The sequence below is a fragment of the Dipteris shenzhenensis genome, chromosome 11 (assembly GCF_047967505.1).
Source record: "Dipteris shenzhenensis isolate YYH24624 ecotype China chromosome 11, Dip_SZ_1.0, whole genome shotgun sequence".
Lineage (NCBI taxonomy): Eukaryota > Viridiplantae > Streptophyta > Polypodiopsida > Gleicheniales > Dipteridaceae > Dipteris > Dipteris shenzhenensis.
Genome location: NC_141606.1, coordinates 6,972,457 through 6,992,025, shown reverse-complemented (window position 1 = coordinate 6,992,025; position 19,569 = coordinate 6,972,457). Strand labels below are relative to the sequence as shown.

At 40.2% G+C, this 19,569-nt stretch overlaps 1 pseudogene; it reads left to right on the top strand.

The window, feature by feature from the left end:
- The first annotated feature begins 5,068 nt into the window (after positions 1–5,068).
- LOC147896555 (zinc finger AN1 and C2H2 domain-containing stress-associated protein 16-like) lies at positions 5,069–13,748 on the top strand (annotated as a pseudogene).
- The last annotated feature ends 5,821 nt before the right edge of the window (positions 13,749–19,569 follow it).

The following is a 19,569-nucleotide window of genomic DNA, read 5'->3' as shown; positions in this document are numbered from 1 at the left end:
TAGCTGTGTTGAGCTAGAATATGTATAAATGAATTTAGTGCTATTTCCTAGAAAATTTTAAATAATATTTTCCATTTTGACTTAATTTATAAAGCGAATTTATAATAGAGATTTATGTAAACTTGCAATTTCCATGACACTTGGATGACTGCAATATGTATCTATAGGATGCATTATAGAAACACAATTTTCACGAAGGTATTTTTGGCGCATATATGGGGGAGAGGAGTCAATGAAATGCATAGATTCTCTTCTTTTAATGGTAGATATTTATAAGCATGACAATGCTGCCTCTGTTGGAGATGTTGGCTTTGAAAGAATGTATGCATATTTTATTTTTTGGATCTAGATTATCTAGTCCTAGAAGTTTTGCATCACCATGATTTAAGTTCATGTGTCCCATGGGTAAACTTGCGATTTGAGAAGAATTAATTATGATATGAAGAAGAGCACTATAATAGTAGAAATATTTGAAATACAATACAATATTTTATAAGAGTAACAATACATGAAATTTTATGTAGTATACTTAAAAGTGGTTATTATTGGATTTGTTTTAAATGGAGTTATATATCACTAAAAACATGATGTATTTAAAAGCATTTTTAAATAATAGTTCATACATAAAATATTTTTTGAGTTTTGAAAAAAATTAGTAATGTTTTGAAAATGAAAAAAATTGAGTAATATATGCTATGAATTAAGAGTCCTTCAATACTATGACTTTAATATAGCTTTAAATAGGAAGTGCCATGGGTTTGGTTTTCATAGCATATTTTAGAAGGTAATATGATAGGCTTGTGTTGGCTATTTTTTGAATTTTCATATGTGCTTGGCACAAGAGTAATATTTCTGCATGGTATGGAACGACATTACGATGTTCTAGGGATGGACGGAAGTAGATCCATCTTTGTGTGAGAGGATCTAAAGTAGGTTTAGTTTCTAAATGTATAGGATATGGAAATCTGTATTTGCATTTGTGGTTTGTGCTTGAGTCAAATAGATTGCATGTTGTCCTACATGTGTGGATTTGTTTTCTCTTTACCATATAGTTAAGCTTTCTTTGAATTGAATTCTCTGGCATGAGCACCATATCCCAAAGGATAGAGGAATGGGAATAATGCATACTCAAGTGTTAATTCATCACATTGTGACAGACCTTGCATAGATGTTATGGGCTGACGCTCAATAATTCTTGTTGAATCACGAAGTACAATTGTGCCGACTTCTTGTGATGAATTGATGAGTTGTAGGTAGCATGTTAATTTGTTCTAGTAATGACAAGTAGTTGTCTTCATGTGCAATTTTCATAATATCGAATGGTGAGTCAGCAGAGTGTCTTTCAAGAATATCAGAAATAACTTCTGAAGAAAGAACACTTACTCTTAGTTTTGGATGCGGTTGTTCATACATTGTCAAGTATTTTTTAAATATGGAATTTGTTCTAGAGTTAAACGCTAGAACTTGTTTTGTTGTTGATAGTAAGTTTGTTGAGTTAGTACAAAATATTTATTGGTGATTCCAACATATTAGTGGATTATCTAACATCAATCTCCTTTGTAGTATACCTGTTGCTAAAGATGTAATACCTTTAGAAATGTTTAGGGATATATCGATTATAGAAAGCATTTGCATTTGAAATGTGTCCACACCTAATACATTCTGTAAATAATCTAGATCATAGGGAACCGAGTACAACTTTCTGAATGAACTATCTATGCATGCTTTACAAGCCATTTTTGATCTATGTCCTAGGCCATTTTCTACATGCAAACTTATGAACGTATTGGATAAGTCGTATGGTGTTATACTTGATTCTAGTACTGATATTACTGATTTTGACTTTGTAAAAGAACCTGTGTTAAATTCTATTCTACCACAATATACACAATATTGCATCTTTGAAATATATTGAGAAGTGATTTAGTTCCATTCATCTAGAAATTTATCGATGAATAGCCATGAAGAGAAACTCGTTTGTAATCATCTTTTCTTGTTTTCTGTGCTAAAGTAGGAAGCAAGTTTTCTCCTTTTTATAAGTTACCTTTTCATATTTGTAAAGTAAATTATATGTTAAAGTAGAAGCACCTACTTTATTTTTCCGTTGTAGATGTTAGTGTTAAAAATGACTTGAAATTCTCTAATTCTCGAATAATCTGCAAACAAAATATCAAGATTTTTAACACTATCTTTTTCACTCAAAATTTATAACGTCTCTAGTTTATGTTGAAACCAATTTGAATATAGCATATAGGAATTTGAATGTAGCATATAACATTTCAAATATAGAACATGGTAAATAGCTCTTTCTTTTTGCCCATAGGAGTTTGTGTTTAGCATATATTTTTTTGCATATATTTTGTAGCTATTTGAATTTGGGATATAGTAGTTTTCATTTATTACTTTGTATATATTAGGTGGCAATTTGAATTTGAGATATAGCACTTTGATTTTTGTACATAGCATTTTTCATTTAGAATTAGCACTTAGCATTGATCAACTACCATTTTTGCATTTAGCATATAGCACTTTGTATCCAACACATAAACAAATAAACTTAACCACACATTCATGTGGGGGGAGAGTCGGCACATTTCCTCTCCAAAAATTATAAGACCAAGGAACGTGCCCTTCCTTGGGTTTATTTTTGCATTTTGCACATAGTATTTTGCATATAGTATGTAGCAATTTGAGTTTGGGATATAGAACATAGCACTTTGCATTTCGCACATGGTACTTTGTTTTTAGAATTATATGATTTTGTATTTTGTACATAGTATTTTGCATTTAGTACATAGCATTGAGCAAGTAGCATTTTTGCATTTAGCACATAGCACTTTTTATCGAACACATAAATTAATAAACTTAACCACACATTCGTGTGGGGGGAGAGTCGGTACATTTCCTCTCCAAAAATTATAAGACCAAGGAACGTGCCCTTCCTTGGGTTCATATCATTTTTGCACATAGTATTTTGCATATAGTATGTAGCAATTTGAGTTTGGGATATCGAACATAGCACTTTGGATTTTGCACATGGTACTTTGTTTTTTGAATTGTATGATTTTGTATTTTGTACATAGTATTTTTCATTTAGTACATAGCATTGAGCAACCAACATCTATGCATTTAGCACATAACACTTTTTATCGAACACATAAATTAATAAACTTAACCACACATTCGTGTGGGGGGAGAGTTGGCACATTTCCTCTCCAAAAATTATAAGACCAAGGAATGTGCCCTTCCTTGGGTTCATATCATTTTGGATTTTGCACTTAGTATTTTGCATTTTGCACTTACTAAGTTTGGGACATAGAACATAGCACTTTGCATTTTGCACATGGTACTTTGCATTTAGGAATGTATGATTTTGTATTTTGCACATAGTATTTTGCATATAGCATGTAGCAATTTGAGTTTGGTATATAGAACTTTGCATTTAGTATATAGCAATTTTCATTTACGTATTAGTGTTAAAATGGCTAACATGCCATATCAACATCTTAGGTGGTCGTTGTTCTAGGTATATGTGCATTGAGCTATATGGTGCGCTAAGCTCCATTAATGATCCTCATATTGCATGAAGAGAGAAAAGCTATGAAAGGAAGCATAAGCCCTGTTTTTATATACAATGAAACATCTAGTGTAGCTTCTAATATATACAATTACGTTGGAAACTTGCAAAGAGCTTAGATTTACAAAATTCCTATTGGAGTAGAGGGTTTCATGGTCTTACTTATAAGCTACCAATACGAGGAGAGCAAAGGGCCATGGTATCTGCATAGGATTGGAAGGCATGAGAGATAGCCCTGTGGACATGAGGTATGCGTGTCACATGGGCAAATGATCATGGGCTAAAGATGTAATAACTTTAAAAACATTTAGGGATATACCGATCATAAAAAGCATTTGCATTTGAAATATGTCCGCACCTAATACATTCTGTAAATAGTTTGGATTATAGGGAACCAAGTACAACTTTCTGAATGGACTATCTGTGCATACTTTACAAGCCATTTTTTATCTATGTCTTAGGCCATTTTCTACATGCAAACTTATGAACGTATTGGATAAGTCATATGGTGTTATACTTGATTCTAGTAGTGATATTACTGATTTTAACTTTGTAAAAGGACCTGTGTTAAATCCTATTCTACCACAAAACACAAAATATTGCATCTTCAAAATATATTGAGAAATAATTTGGTTCCATTCTCTTAGAAATTTATCGATGAATAGCCATGAAGAGAAACTTGGTTGTAATCATCTTTTCTTGTTCTCTATTATGCTAACGTAGGAAGCACATTCTCTCCTTTCAATAAGTGACCTTTTCATATTTGTAAAGTAAATTATATGTTAAAGTAGAAGCACCTACTTTATTTTCCTGTTGTAAATCAGAGTGTTGAAAATGACTTGAAATTCACCAATTCGAATAATCTGCAAACAAAATATCAAGGTTGTTAACACTTCATATTTTTCACAAAAAACTTATGACATCTTTAGTTTATGTTGATACCAATTTGAATATAGCATATAGCAATTTGAATGTAGCATATAGCATTTCGAATCCAAAAATTATAAGACCAAGGAATGTACCCTTCCTTGGGTTCATAGCAATTTGAGTTTAACAAATAGTACTTTGCATTTGGGACATAGCACTTTGCACTTGTTTTATACTTTAGCAAAATTTGTCTTCTTATTCATTTTAATTTGCATTTCCCACAAAGCACTTTTAATTTTCCACATAGCATTTTGAATCTGGCATACAACACTTTGCATTTAGCTTATAGTACTTTGCATTTAGCACATAACCACACGGCATGCTTCCTCTCTAAAAATTATAAGACCAAGGAACATGCCCTTTCTTAGGTTCAGATCAATTTGTATCTAGCACATAGCAATTTGAGTTCAATACATAACATGTTGCATTTGTTACATTGCACTTTGCACTTGTCGTATACTTCAACAGAATTCATCTTCTTGTTCATTTTAATTTGCATTTGCCATAGACCTGGGTCAACACTGCTTCTCTTGTCCAGCTTCTCAGACAGCTTGGATGTAGAACATGGGCACTCCTGAGTTTTCCAACTTGGGTCAACACTGCTCCGTCCAGGACTGCAACCTCCTTGACTTCCTCCCCTTCAAATGTGATGTCTGCCACCAGGTATGTCTGGAGATCACTTTGCACCCTAATGGATTCCACGATTTGTTTTGCTTTGCTAATTAGCCTTCTTGATCACCTATGTCAATCAGTATTCGTAAATATAAAAACATGCCCAAGGCTTTTTTATGTGTGCGCCTTACCTTTTCATAGTTAACTAAATAGACGCACACACAGATGCGTTTACTGAACTAAATAAAAAACTTACGGGCGCATCTATTTGCGCGTCTATTTTTGCATCTGGAGACCCGCGTCTACCAGTGTGTCTATATATCAGACACACGCGTGTATAGACGTGCACTTAGATGCTTAAATAGATGCACTTATAAACACATTTATAGATGCAAAAATAGACGCTTGTCGAACAGAGACGCGTATATAGACGCGTTTATAGACACACTGATAGACACGCTTTTTTTTTTTTAATTTACAGAATGCTGTGTATGTTGTGTATGGTATATAGTTACAAGAATCCCATATCCACATTGTGTAATTCAATTCTTACAGCCAACCGTATTTTAATTACAATTCCAAATAAAACATTACAACTCCAAAACGCAATAAAATTGAAAGCTCAAAAAGTGCTTGTATATACATATAGCATGAAGCTAAGCCACGTCATGTGGCTTCTAGTACAAAAAATAAGGAAGCTAAGCCACGTCATGTGGCTTCAAGTACAAAAAATAAGAGGAGTGTATATACAAGAGGCATGAAGCCAAGCCAGTGGCTTTAAGTACAAAAAAGAGTAGCTAGCACTACTTCTACGACTAATCTATGTTCTCCAGGTCCTCGCTCCCTTCCACGCTCCCTTCTGCAATCCCTTCTGTGCCTCCTTCCTCGTCTTCCTCATCGTCTTGTGCACGGGCCTGTAAACAAGGGACAACATATATCAATGTATGAAAAATCAAATCTTTACTTAAATTTTGGCATTATTTAATTACTTTCAAATACCTCGGGAGCCACTCCAGTAGCCCGGGTATACTGCTCCTCAGTAATCAACCCGTCATCATAGAAGTGCCTCCATGTATCTCCTCTACGATGGTGGCGGTGGTAGGCTGTCTCCACAGGAGTAGGGTATCTACCCACGATCTCAAGCTGTAAGACGACACACTTTGCGGAGGGATTAGTACAAAGAAACAACCTCCTAATAAACTGCATAAGCAATATAATTTGAGATCGATACTTACAAATTGGGCCTCCCATGATTCAACACCCCCTGCTCCAAAATGTGCGCTTCCATATTCCTCCATCTGGATCCTCCGTGCCTCCACGTGTTGCAGACTGGGGTCCTCCCTCGCTGACTTCATTGCTTTCTTCCACTCACGCTTGTGGGTAGTGTGGGGCGGGCCCCTTGGTGGTTGACCTCCCTCAAGCCTGGCAAGCTCCGCTAGTGCCTGCCTCTTAAGCGAAGATCTTTTATTGCCAAGTATCGTAACAATCTTTGACTTGGCCCATTTATTTGTGAACTGGCGATTGGGGGGGTTAGGATACCTCGAGCGAACAGCAGCGAGGGTCTCATCAGCCAACCTCTTTGGCTGGTCTTTGAAGTGGATAAAGCAATCTCTATAATTGTTAGCAATTATAGAGTGCATGAAGGCCATGATGTCCTTCCCCCGCGCATCCATCAAGATGCCTCCTGTCTGAGTGATGTCATAGAATATCGTACCATCACCCGAAGGCACATCTAAATCATCTGAATCATCATCATCCGCACTGCCACCCCTCCCAAAGCATTGTGCCATGCATCCCCCACTGCTCTCCCTGCTACTACGCCTGCTATCGTGTCGTGTCGAGCTCGTACGCTGGCCACTCGTAGCTAGAGACTGTACGGGACTACGTTGACCACTCGCAGCTGGAGAACCGAGTCTCGATGGCACAGGAGTACGTCGACGGCTTTGTGAGACAGAAGGACCTCCTGACGGCATGGGGGAAGGGGCATAAGACGGGATGGTAGAAGGGACATAAGACGGCATAGGGGAAGGGGCATAAGACGGTATGGGGGAAGGGGCATAAGAAGGGGCATAAGACGGCTATGCTGACTCCACTGGGGTGATCTCAGGCGGTCTGGGGTGGTTTGGAGTCTGTAGCACTGACTCCTGGAGAGTGTTTAGAGTACCCGTCATATACCCGTATAACTCCGCAGGACTAGGAGGGTGCCCTAAAAGGTTATATAAGTCCTTCCAAATAGAATCTCGGGGATCAGGTGAGCTGGAAGCGCTTCCTGGCCACATGTTGAACTGGAAAAAAGGAAAAAAATCTATTACTGATGAGCTGAGAAGAAAGGGGAAGGGAAGAGAGGCTTACTGTCGGAGCGCGTCTATAGACGCGTCTGATTAGCGCATCTATAGACGTGTCTAATAGAGCATCTAACAGAGCGTCTAACAAAGCGTCTATAGACGCATCTATCTGTGTCTGCAAACAAGCTAGACGCGTGTTTAGACGCGCCTGTAGACGTGCTTTTAGATGTGCTCTGAGACGCACCTATAGACACGCTCCGACAGACGAAATTTCTAAAAAGTAGAAAAGGACATTGCGCCCGACACACAAACGTGACACTGGTACCCAGATCATGCATTTCTTGGATACGAGAAAGTACAAATCTAAAGAGAGCAAACTTCCAAACAAGATCAACTGCAAAAGGACTTACTTGGATAGGGGTATGGAAGGTTCTTCTTCTTTTTCAAAGTTGCTTCTCCTCCTTGTTCGTCCTCCTCTCCTTTAAGCTTGGAAGTAAGTGTGGGTGCCTTCCTCTTAAGTGGAAGCTTGGAAGTAAGTATGGGAGCCTTCCCCTTAAGCGTCGAAACTGTGGATTTGCTAATAAGGAAGGAAGCAAGCCATGCAAAGTATAAGTAATGTGAAGAAAAGCAAAGCGAGCGCGCTAAAAGCAGGTTTAAAAGCCGCGTCTATAATTGCGTCTAATGGCACGTCTATAGGCGCATCTAAATACACAGAGTAGACACACCTTTAGATGCGACTGTAGACGTGCTTTTAGACACGCCTTTTAGATGTGCTTTTAGACGTGCCTTTAGATGCGCCATAGAGTTTAAATTAAACATTTGAAGAAGAGCAAATTTGGTGGGTTGTTTGTTTGTAGGATGTCTTCATCTTCAACAAGTAGCTCCAGTGAGGATGAATTCCTCCGTATCCACCATCGCGAAATGTGGTTGGAGCAAAAAATCAAATGTCTGTGTGATCGATGTCGAGGAAACATGTATCATGCACGCAGGATTACACTCAATCATATCTCAAAGTATGGAGAATGGGATGTGACAGTAAACAGGGTAAGGGTTTGTAAATTAAGGTTGATTGAGTTACCAATGGGTGTTCATATGTTTGAGTTATGATCCCGTTTTAATTTGATACAGGATGCAGTGCCACACCCGCATATGTTGCCCTATGCTCGCCATGAGGAGGCGAAGCGTCGGCGATATGAGGTGGGATCTTCAAGAGGGACCGTTACCGATGCATGGAGTGATGGTGATAGTAGCCCTCCGCCATTACCTCATGAAGCCATGGAGGAGGAGGTGTTTAATGATATGGTGCGGGATTTATATGTCCATCAAGGGAGGGATGATAGCATGGAGTAGGATGATCTTTTTACTGCAGCATCGACTCCACTGTTTGAGGGGTGCACATTCTTTGTTCTACGTGCCTCCCTTGAGTTACGAAACTTGCAAACCATCTATGGATGGAGCAATGCAAGTTTGAATGCATTACTCAAGTAAGCTTTAAAGTCTATTTTGCAAACATGGTGAATTATGCTAGTGGGTCAATTACTCGAATGCTTTTCCTCATTTATGGTCTTCATGTGCAGGCTATTGTGTAAAATGCTTCCAAGGGAGAATAAACTACCGACCTCAAGAGATATGGCAAGGCAACATGTGACCTCTCTTGGAGGATTAGATTACAAGCGCATCCATGCATGTGTCAACGATTGCGTTTTGTTTCGTGGACTACATAAGGATGCAAGAGAGTGTCCTACTTGTGGAGAGGCAAGATATAGAGCAGATCTTAAAACCTTGGACGTGCCTCGTAAGGTCCTGCGACATTTTCCCATAATCCCTCGCATCCAACATATGTTCAAGTGCAAATCTATTGCAGAGCTCATGTCATGGCATTCCTCCCATCGATCAACCGATGGCAAGTGGAGAACTCCCGCGGACTCTCCTGCGTGGATGCATATTGAAGACACATGGCCAAGCTTCAAGGAAGAACCTAGGAGCTTGAGACTTGGATTGGGTATGGATGGTGTGAACCCATTTGGTCTCAAAAGCACGTCTTACAGTGTATGGCTAGTGGTATTGGTGAATTACAATCTTCCACCCTCTATGGCTATTAAGAAAGGACATGTTATGCTGTCCCTTCTAATTCCAGGGAAACATAAAGTCAAAAACCCTGATGTTTATTTGAAGCCTTTGATTGACGAGCTAGAGATACTTTGGAGAGGTATCGAGGTGCATGATGTGAGCAGGCCTCCCTCGTCACGAGACTTCAACTGCAAAGCAGTCTTGATGTGGACGATGCATGACTTCCCAGGCTATGGCGAGTGTTCAGGTAAGCATTGCATTTCTAATTATGAATAGGCAAAGGATGTGGCACCCTAAACCCACCTTCAACTCTTAATTGCGTCTATTGTTCAGGTCTCACTACATCGGGTTACCATGCATGTCCTGTATGTGGTCCTTCGCTAGTTGCCTCATGGGCAGACGCATTGAATAAGGTCATCTATGAGAATCACCATCGATTTCTCCCACCTGATCATCCTAGATATGTTGCCCCTTGGAATGAAGTCCTGCCACAATCACTCATCGCGGGAGATTGGATGAGAATTTGGGACGCGGTTCCACGACTCCCCCACCACTTGGCATGAGCCGGTAAGGGTTTGTAACTATTGGTTGGAAGTAAAGATTGGCTATATTGGCTGAAAGTAAAGATTGCCCGCTAACACTTTATTTTGTTTAGATACTCCATCTTTTATCGTTTACCATATTGGTCCCACCTCAAGGTCAATCACCTGCTTGATCCCATGCATATCTTCAAGAATGTGGCATCTACCACTTGGGAGCATTTGAATGGGACATGAGATTCGGCAGGCATAAGGGAGGATCTACGTACCACAGGGAGGATGCGTGAAGCTTGGCCTCAAGAGAGACCAAATGGGCGTGTTTTTTTACCTCGTGCACTGTGGATGTTATCAAAGCTAGAGATGGCGACGATGAAGCGTGCTATTACTACAATTCGTACTCCCACTAGATGCATGAGGTGTTTGAAGGGAGCCTTTACAAAGAGCAAGAAAAGAGCTGTAGAGCAATTATATGGCTTGAAATCTCATGATTGGCACAAGATGCTCCAAGTAAGTATTTTATGTGCATAATATCTTTTTCCTTTCAAATTTGTGAGTGAATACTTATAAGCAACTAATCAACCACCTCCTCGTGGGTTCAGTTCATACTACCTACTCGCATTTCATGTAGTGCATCAAAGGATGTGAAAGATTGTATTTACAAGATGGGTGAGCTTGTGAGGTACTTTACATGATACAAAATATTATGTGTATCAATGCTCCATGCAAGTTTGATTGCATATTGCTAATATGTTGTACTTTTTCATTTCTAGGTATGTGAGCTCAAAGGAAATAGATCCCACCAGCTTGAGAATGCTCGAGTTATGTCAATGGAGGCGGTTTGTTTAGTGGAGGAGACATTTCCACGTTCTATTCTCACAAGCCAACTACATCTCATAGTGCATTTGGTGGATGAGATTGCTATATGCGGTACTATACTGCATGATGGTTGTTCTTCCTCGAGCGCCTCATGAAGACCTTGAAGGGCTTCATGAGACAAAATGCAAGACCCGAAGGTAGCATGGCCGAGGGTTGGTTGGTACAAGAGTCACTTGTATATATTTCTGAGTTTCTTGTTGATGCGGATAGCTCTCTCCCACGACTATGGAGAGATGATGAAGACCTAAGGATGACCTCTATTGTGCCTCAAGGGAAAGGACGCAACAAAGTAATAGACACGGAGTTGCATAATAGTATCAACCTCTTTTGCGTGCTTAATAGTGATGTGATGAAAAGATAGGTGACAAGATACGAGGATGCAAAGGCAAGAAGACAAGAAGAAAGGGCCCTCTTTCATACACACCACAGATCTCGTGTGCCATACCCTCAGTATCTAAGAGCACTTCCAAAGGATATTCATGTGGATTGGCTACTTGATGAAATGGAGAAAGCAGAGAAAGACGAGGGGATGCATATCACAATGGAAGAATGGGAGTATGCTAGGGGATGCATGAGCAAGGTCGGTATATAGAATGTTATGCATAAGTTAGGAGCTTTCAATAATTTAGATTGCTTATTTAATTGATTTTTTCTTGGTGTAGTGCACTATCTTCAATGCTATATGGTGTGAGGGCAAGCATTTTCGAGCACAACGGATTGATGATAAGAGAAACACACAAGATTGCAGCATCATTGCTAGCTTTGAGGGAGCCAATGGAGCCATGGATGATTATTGTGGCATAATCCAAGATATTATTATGCTTGACTTTCGACGCTTCTTTGTGTATGTTTTGGATGTAAAGTGGTTTAAGGACGTGGTGGAAAGAGGCCCTAATGCAACAATCAAACGCCATGCAAGTGGCTTTGTAACTATTGACTGCACAAAGTTTTGGCAAAGTAGGAAGGACACACTAGTACTACCGCAACAATGTGAACAGGTACTGTGCACACATATAAAAATACTCGTTTTTAAATATTTGATGCAAGAAAAATAACATGATTGTATTTGTGTTTTAATTAGGTTGTCTATTAACCAATGGTGGATAATAATAGATTGTGGCATGTCATACCTATCATGCCATGTTCCAAAGTGATGTATAGTACATTTACTAATATGGAGTGTATGGAGGATGATCATGGCCATGGACATGATGATGACCGTGATACGAGAGAGGAGGATGATCATGAGATAGGAGATACAGATATTGAGGCCATTACCCGTGAGGACGAACCTACCATTTGAGATGCTGATTTCGATGAGCACATGAGTGGCACAAGTAGTAGTGGGTTGAATGTATTTGTAGATCTAAACACTTGTTTGGATTTTGAAGTAGATAGTTTGGCAAGGGTTGATCTCATTGAGGATGAGATTGAACCGTAGCCCCATAATTGATATTGGCAAAACTATTTTACATATTGTCTCATTCTCCTCATCTCACTTAATTCTTGTATATGTGGGCTTGCAAAAAATTATGTGCTTTGGTAATCATGGGCAATGTTTGGAAAGCAATGATGTACACCAATAAACGTGCTAATACACGCGCAAATAGTCGCGCTAATAAACACGATGTTAGACGGCCCCGTATTTTCTCAGTTTAGACGCGCAAGTAGACGTGTTAATATATGCACAAATAGACGAGTTGTTAGATGCGCTTTTAGATGCGTCCGTAATTCCTCTACTAAAGCAATGCCTATAGACGCGCCCGCTATTTTGCGCGTCTACCAAGCGCGTATATAGCTACTTTGTGTTGTTGTGCATTTTCATGTTGCTCGGCCACCCAACCCAGTATGATATTATTTTCTGGTAGAGTTTGACAATGCCTCTCTCTTTCTTCAATGTTAGTTTTTAGCCTTTTAAAGGATGTCACTTGGGATTCCACTTTAGTTTCCTTGTACTTTCCAAGTATCTTTGGCATTCGATCCAAAAGGTTGACGTAGCACGCTAATCCATTCTTACCGCTCTCTGTCTTGCAGGTTTTCTATCTTGAGCATTGCTTGTATAGTAAGCACCATTGTTCAAAGGCAATGGACAAAGATGTTACTATTCTAGTTTGCCCCATATGCACCGAGGCAGTTCGCTTAGTTCCAAACGAAGATCCCAATCTTACATGGGAGGAACATGTGAGAATGAATTGTGATCCAAGCAATTATGCACGAGTACATAAAAAACCTCGATGTCCTATACGTGGTTGTAGAGAAAGTCTTACTTTCTCTAATAAAATGGTGTGCAAAGACTGTAAGTAGGAGGTTTGTTTGAAACACCGATTTGGTCCAGATTATGATTGCAAGGGGCAGGTGAAAACAGGGAAAAGAGGACCTTCTTTTGCAGATCATTTTGTACAATCTTTTAGAGAAAGAGCTTCCATTGTACCTGGACAAGGTTCGACTTTGTTAGTAGATGCTGTCTGAACAGGGTTGCAATCAACAGCCTCAACCATTCGATCTTCTGCAGAGGCTGGTGTAAGTAAATTTAATACTCTTACCACTAGCATGCTAAATGCAGTGGGAGGGATGACCAATAAAGGCTAATTAGAGAAACGTGGATAGGGATCCAAAGCAATTAGACCACCCATATCCAAATCCATAGAGGTGTGTCCTCAGTGTGGGGCACAATTTTCCATGGTATCACTTTTGATTCAACACATTGAAAGTGCTCATAGCTCAACCAAGAGTGGTATCAATCAGCAAATTGTTGATTTATGTCCAAAGTGTGGGAGGAGTTTTCAAGATCCTATCTCCTTGGTTGATCACGTTGAAATTAGAGAGCATGGTGGCACATCAATGGATCATTTGAAGCAATGACTTTTAACCTTTACATGGTTGAATATCTCAACTCTTTGTCCTGCTGGGGATGTTGATACCCCTGTCGGGCATGAAGCATGTGGGTGAGTGGGGAAACCTAGAAAAAAAGGAAAAGGTTTGACGTATGGTCATTCCAATTCATTTATTATTTAAAGGAAATTTTAAACTTAAATGACACTCTGGTCTTTTAAAGTATCTGATAAAATGCTATGGATAACTCCTCAGCATTTTGAGTTCTTATTTTTTTATTGGATTTGTGCCGTATTATTCAATTTACATGAGTAATCGAAAATGTGTATTAACAACTTGCTAAGGATTGACCTGGTTATACACGTTCATGCATGGGGGCGATCTCTCTTAAGAATCTGAGCTTTAAGTCATCATTTGGATATATTTATACATAGGAAGCACAATAATATTGATTCTTTTCCTACAAGTGCTGTTCAAGGATGAACAAGAAGGGGAAAGAGAAGAATAGTTTTGCACACTATGCTAAAATTATACTTTTGGGTGGCAAGGGGGGGATGCTATACTGCTTAGGGAGATGGGTTCGTAGGATTTGAAGGCTCAGTTTGCCCCATTGGCCTACTGAAGAGCCTTTGGCAGAGCTTGATAATCTTGTGTGTGCATATGTCTATGGATGAACGATGCTGGTAGATGAGAATCTGATTAGCATCATTATTAAACAAGTATTTGTTCCCCATGCTCATGAACAGTGACTTCATTTGTATGCAACTTATCTCAAAAGCATGCAGACTACGCTTGATTCTAGACACTTGTGCATGTTTCGGGGGATTGCAGAATCCAGAATGAACTGAATTGAATAATCAAAGCTTAATAGTGTATCAAAGTGACATTAGCTTTCACCCCAACACTGGCCACATTTGGAGACTTTGGTTGGTTGTGAAATGCTGAAGTTAAAAGGTTTCGTCCAAAGTTCCGTTGAAGGGCAAGCTGCTCCCTCCAAACTGACTTAAGTGAAGACCTTGATGCATAGCTATTGTCTAAACTGAGGAAAGAAGGGTCAATCTCTCACATGCGAGCCCCCAAACTAGGCTCGGGGGGGCCACTATATATAAACTCTCTATATCACGTGCGTTCAAGGGTTATTTGTAAAGTCCCTTATCCGTAGATTTTTCATTAATAAAATGTACCCTTTTTCTATACAAATCTGTAATTTTTTTCTAAAATCATTTTAAATAATCCCTTATGTAAGTTAAATTCTGTAAATTTTAGAAATTAAAAATATCCTTTTGTTGAACTCACGTGATAGGGTTACATAAGATGAGTGACCCCCCCGAGAAACTAGGAGGATAAAGAGGCTCGACCCTTGGCAAATCCTAGCTAAGAGTTTGGGGCTGCCAATTGGGAAGCACATGGACTGCCACGTAGTAGATCAAGCTGCCACATGGGCAGATCTACATGCATGGGTGCCTGCCATATGTGCAGCTCCATAGGCGGCCATGGGGAGGGAGACCTGTTACAAATCTGGCTACCACATAGGCATATCTGCCAGCCTTGTGTGAGTAGAGAAGAACTGCCACCCCACCTGACCCTGGCACTCTTCCATCTATGCAGGCTCTAACCAGTATGTTGACATCCAAGTGTACCCATGTATAATGGATAGCCTTCTCTCTAGGCTCTGGTGTATCTCAATATATATTACCAGTCCTTCCCCTAGAAAGTCTCAACAAAGTTGCTTGATGAGGACAAGGTACGATTTCCATTCTAGAAGGGGAAAGACGAAGCAATTGTACCTCTATTTGGAAGGGGCTGTGTGCATGCGAGGGCCAAATGGGGCTTAAGTAGGGCATCGAAGCCCTTGTGGAAGAGCCACTTTGGGTCGGCCATATCTAGGTCGGTCTGGGGGAGCAAGTAGGTTGGCATATAGGGACAAAGGTTGGCCCAGCTAGAGGCCTGATTGGCCCTATTTGGAGGACCAGGTGGCCAAATACAAGATGGGAAGGCTCCTCACTTACAAAGGGGCCGATTTCTCCCATTCACTTCATCTATTATGGAGGCTTAAGCCACTCAAGCCCTCTAGAGGCACGTGGAAAAGGGAGGAAACATGTTAAGTAGGGGATGGACCATATTCCACTTTTGGTGCTCAATTAGAACAGAACTTTTGGCCACAGGCCACTGTCCACTTGGAGCTCAACATTGATGTTTCACACATTTAGGATTACAGTCATGAAGTTCTGCTGCATACATTGCTGAGTGCTCCAAAATTGTGTCTTCATCTACAACTGTGTATGTGTGTTTGAGGGAGATTTGAGAGTCCTGCGATCAGTGGGAACCTTTCATTCCATTTCAGGGGCAACGTTGGTATATGCTAATCTAGTATCTCTAACATGATATTTGGAGCCCAAGGGATCTATGTTAGTTATTTACTACATGTGAAAGAAGAAGGTGCTTTGCAAAAAGAAAGCCGATTCCAATTCAGTCAGGTGTGACTTGTTGAGTTTGGTTACAGTGTGTGGTGTCATTTTAATTTGTTACTCCCAGTTTCTTCAGATCCATGGCTTCATGATTTGAATTGCCAACTTCACCAGGGAGGCAAGTTAGACGGGAGTAATTATTTGCTATGTAAGGTGAAGATTGGGAACCACTTGGTAGATAGATAATTACTGGTATGGAGCTCAAAACAACATTCCACTCTAATTTATCCACCATTGAATTTTTTTTCCCCTTTGTGTGTCTTGGATCTTCATAGGAAAGAGGTGATAGGTGATACATTGTAAATCACATTTTAACAAACACGGCTTTATCACTTTCCATATTAACTCCATCTTTTGTCATTCTGGTCATTGCACATACATCTTTGAATGTTGTAGTACCATCTCACAAATAGATGGATCTTCTTATATTATCTACCACTTCTCAAGGTACCACTTCCATTTTGGGACTTTGCATCCATTGAACACTTCTTTAGTGGCTTTACTTTTTTTGTTGGATGTGCTATGACCACCACCACTTGAAGTCACTCTCTTGCCTTTGGCAACATCTATAGTCTACTTTTGAGATTTTAGTATCGGCACTTGAAGCCTTTGTCTTGCTTTGCAATATCTATTTCAAAAAAGGCACAATGTCAGAACCACTAGATCATAACTCAAATGTAAGCCCGACATTATATGTCTAAACACAACATGAATATGTTGGAAAGGTCCCTCCCCATTTGTAAGCCCTATATGAGGAGAGCATGGCGGGGGTGAACCTAGGATTTGAGAGAGTGACACATGAGCAGCAACATGGCTGCCATGTGGGCAAAAGAAAAGAGAGAGGGAAGGGGCTGCCACATGGGCAGCACCTCACAGCCAAGAAAGAAGAGGTGGCTACAACATGGATAGCAGCAAGGCTGTCATGTGGGCAACACTATTCAAGACATACCTGGAAGAGCTTCAGAGGCTACCTCAGATGGCAAGACTATGCAGGATGGATGGCAAGGGCAACAACCCTTGGGTCTAGGCCTGGCCAGAGGTGCCTCATGGCAGAGAGGGTCTAGGCAATAGGCGACACATGGCAGGGTATCCCGGACAGATGGCACGGCATGGCGAGGGCTTGTAGGCAGGTACACAACCTGGAAAACAATCACACTCTATGAGGCTTGGAAAGGACACAAGCCAACCATTTCATATATGCGTACTTTTGGGTGTTTGGCCTATGCACATGTGCCTTCACAAAGGCAGATAAAGCTGGACGATAAGGCTATAAAATGTATATTTTTGGGATACAGTGCAGAGAGTAAGGGCTACAGGCTTTATGAGCCTTCCAACAGGAGGCTGATTGTCAATAGAGATGTCATCTTTGATGAGACATCTTCCATGCCCTTGTGGGACTGCAAAATGTAGTCTACACTTGGGGGGGCACATTGAGGTCCATTATAATTATGTCAGAGAGAGATGGTCAGTGGTGACATCAAGTTGTCTTATGTTCCCACTAAGGACAACTTGGCATATCTATTCACTAAGACTCTTCCGCGGCCTAAGTTTGAAGCTTTTCGACAAGCTTTACATTTGGTCCTTTTTGTTACGTGATCTGCATTCTCTGTACAGTCATAGGTTGCTATATCCACACTAGATGCACATGGGGCCTATAAAACGACCAGGGTTGGCCTTGGTCGATGGCCTTGGTTGGGACGACTTGGCCTGCCATAGGCCCCTATATAAGGGTGCCTTGGGCAACTAGTCTGCGCTGCTGTTGGAGCCTCCATGTGAGGCCTAAGGCCCCCTTATACCTGCTGTTGTAGGCTACGACCAGCCCGTGTGCTAGTCGCCTATATCTGCCATGCTATCCCATGCTATCCTCCCTTCGATTCCGGCCTGGGTCTCGCTCCCTAGCCCTCCTACCACTCATTGCCCCTTGTCCCCTCAAATCGGGCGCTCACAGGTGGGCACAGTGAGAATCTAACATATGGTGTATGCATTCTTCAAGGAGGGCTAGATAGCAGGGCATTTCTATTTGTGGAAGCCAAACTTGGATGGAAAGTTGGGGAAGATGCTATCATCCTAACTTCACCACTGAACATTTCCATGGATGATACAATTCTGCTTCTTCGACAGCAAGTAGATCTAAGAGCACTAAAGAAGCGTGTAAAGGGCCCACTGGAGGATCTGAAGCAGAAATTTTATTGTAAAAGAAAGTCAGGTGTCAATCTAGAGAAGGAAATAAAACACAATTGGACGATGAACAAAGGATAAGGAAGACCTGGCTCTAATTCCTTAAAATTGGTTTACAAAAAAAGATGATGTTACTCCTACAATGGGATGTATAGCCAATAATTTTTTCAGATTTTATGAAGGTACTCTAAATAAATGGAGTTTCCCAATACTTGGGAGTTGCTATGGGCCCTCCCTAAGTAGATAGTACTACATGGGTTTTTTTTGTCCCATTGACCTATTGGTCTCCCATGGGCATTAACATACTCTCTCTCGCTCTCTCTCTCTCTCTCTATCTCTCTCTCTCTCTCTTTGGGCTATGTATTTTGATCTTGAGTTTCAGTACTACTTTGTTCTAGCTTAGTGCTTAGTACTCTGCAAAGGGTCTTTATGTACAAAAGAGCCCAAAAAAAAAATCAACTCTCAAAACATTTATTTTATTTGTCCAAAAAGCACAAAAAATTATTCGACTTTAAAAAATCATCAGGCTTTGACCAACAGATTCATCATCATCTTGCTTATTATCACTATAGTTTGGAAACCGCTTGTCAGTGTATTCTTTTTAATTGAAGAAAATTATGTAAATACATGTCCTTTTCAATTTTACAACTAGTGAATCCAACTAATGTCGTACTACCAAGTGAAGTATGTGTCTGTCTTAAGGGAAAGGGAGGGGAAGGGGGGAGGGGGCAGGGGGGAGGGAACAAGGAGGGGCGAAACTACTTGCATATTGCATTCACATATAGATTTCAAACTAGTTTTTGCTTTGGATTTGCAAGAAATGGTGATGGCCAACTCTTCTATAATTGGAAATTTTATTTATCATGTCTATACATGCTTGTATGAACTAGAAATTGACTTTGGTGAGATCATTATGGACATAATGACAAGACCAAAGTTTCATTTTAAATGTAAATTGTACATTTCAACACCAAGCACACATGCGTGTGTCCGTTTGTCGCAACTATTACTTCGCCCATTTATGGAGTTCTATTTAGTACTTTCAAACAATATGATTATCTAGTATTAGTGCATGCACATGCATGTGCGTGTGTGCATGTGCATCTACATAATGTTCACTTGCGTGTGCATGCGGGTACAGCTATGAGTATGTACATGTGCACATGTGTGTGCGTGTGCGTGTGCATGCGCATGCGCACATCTGT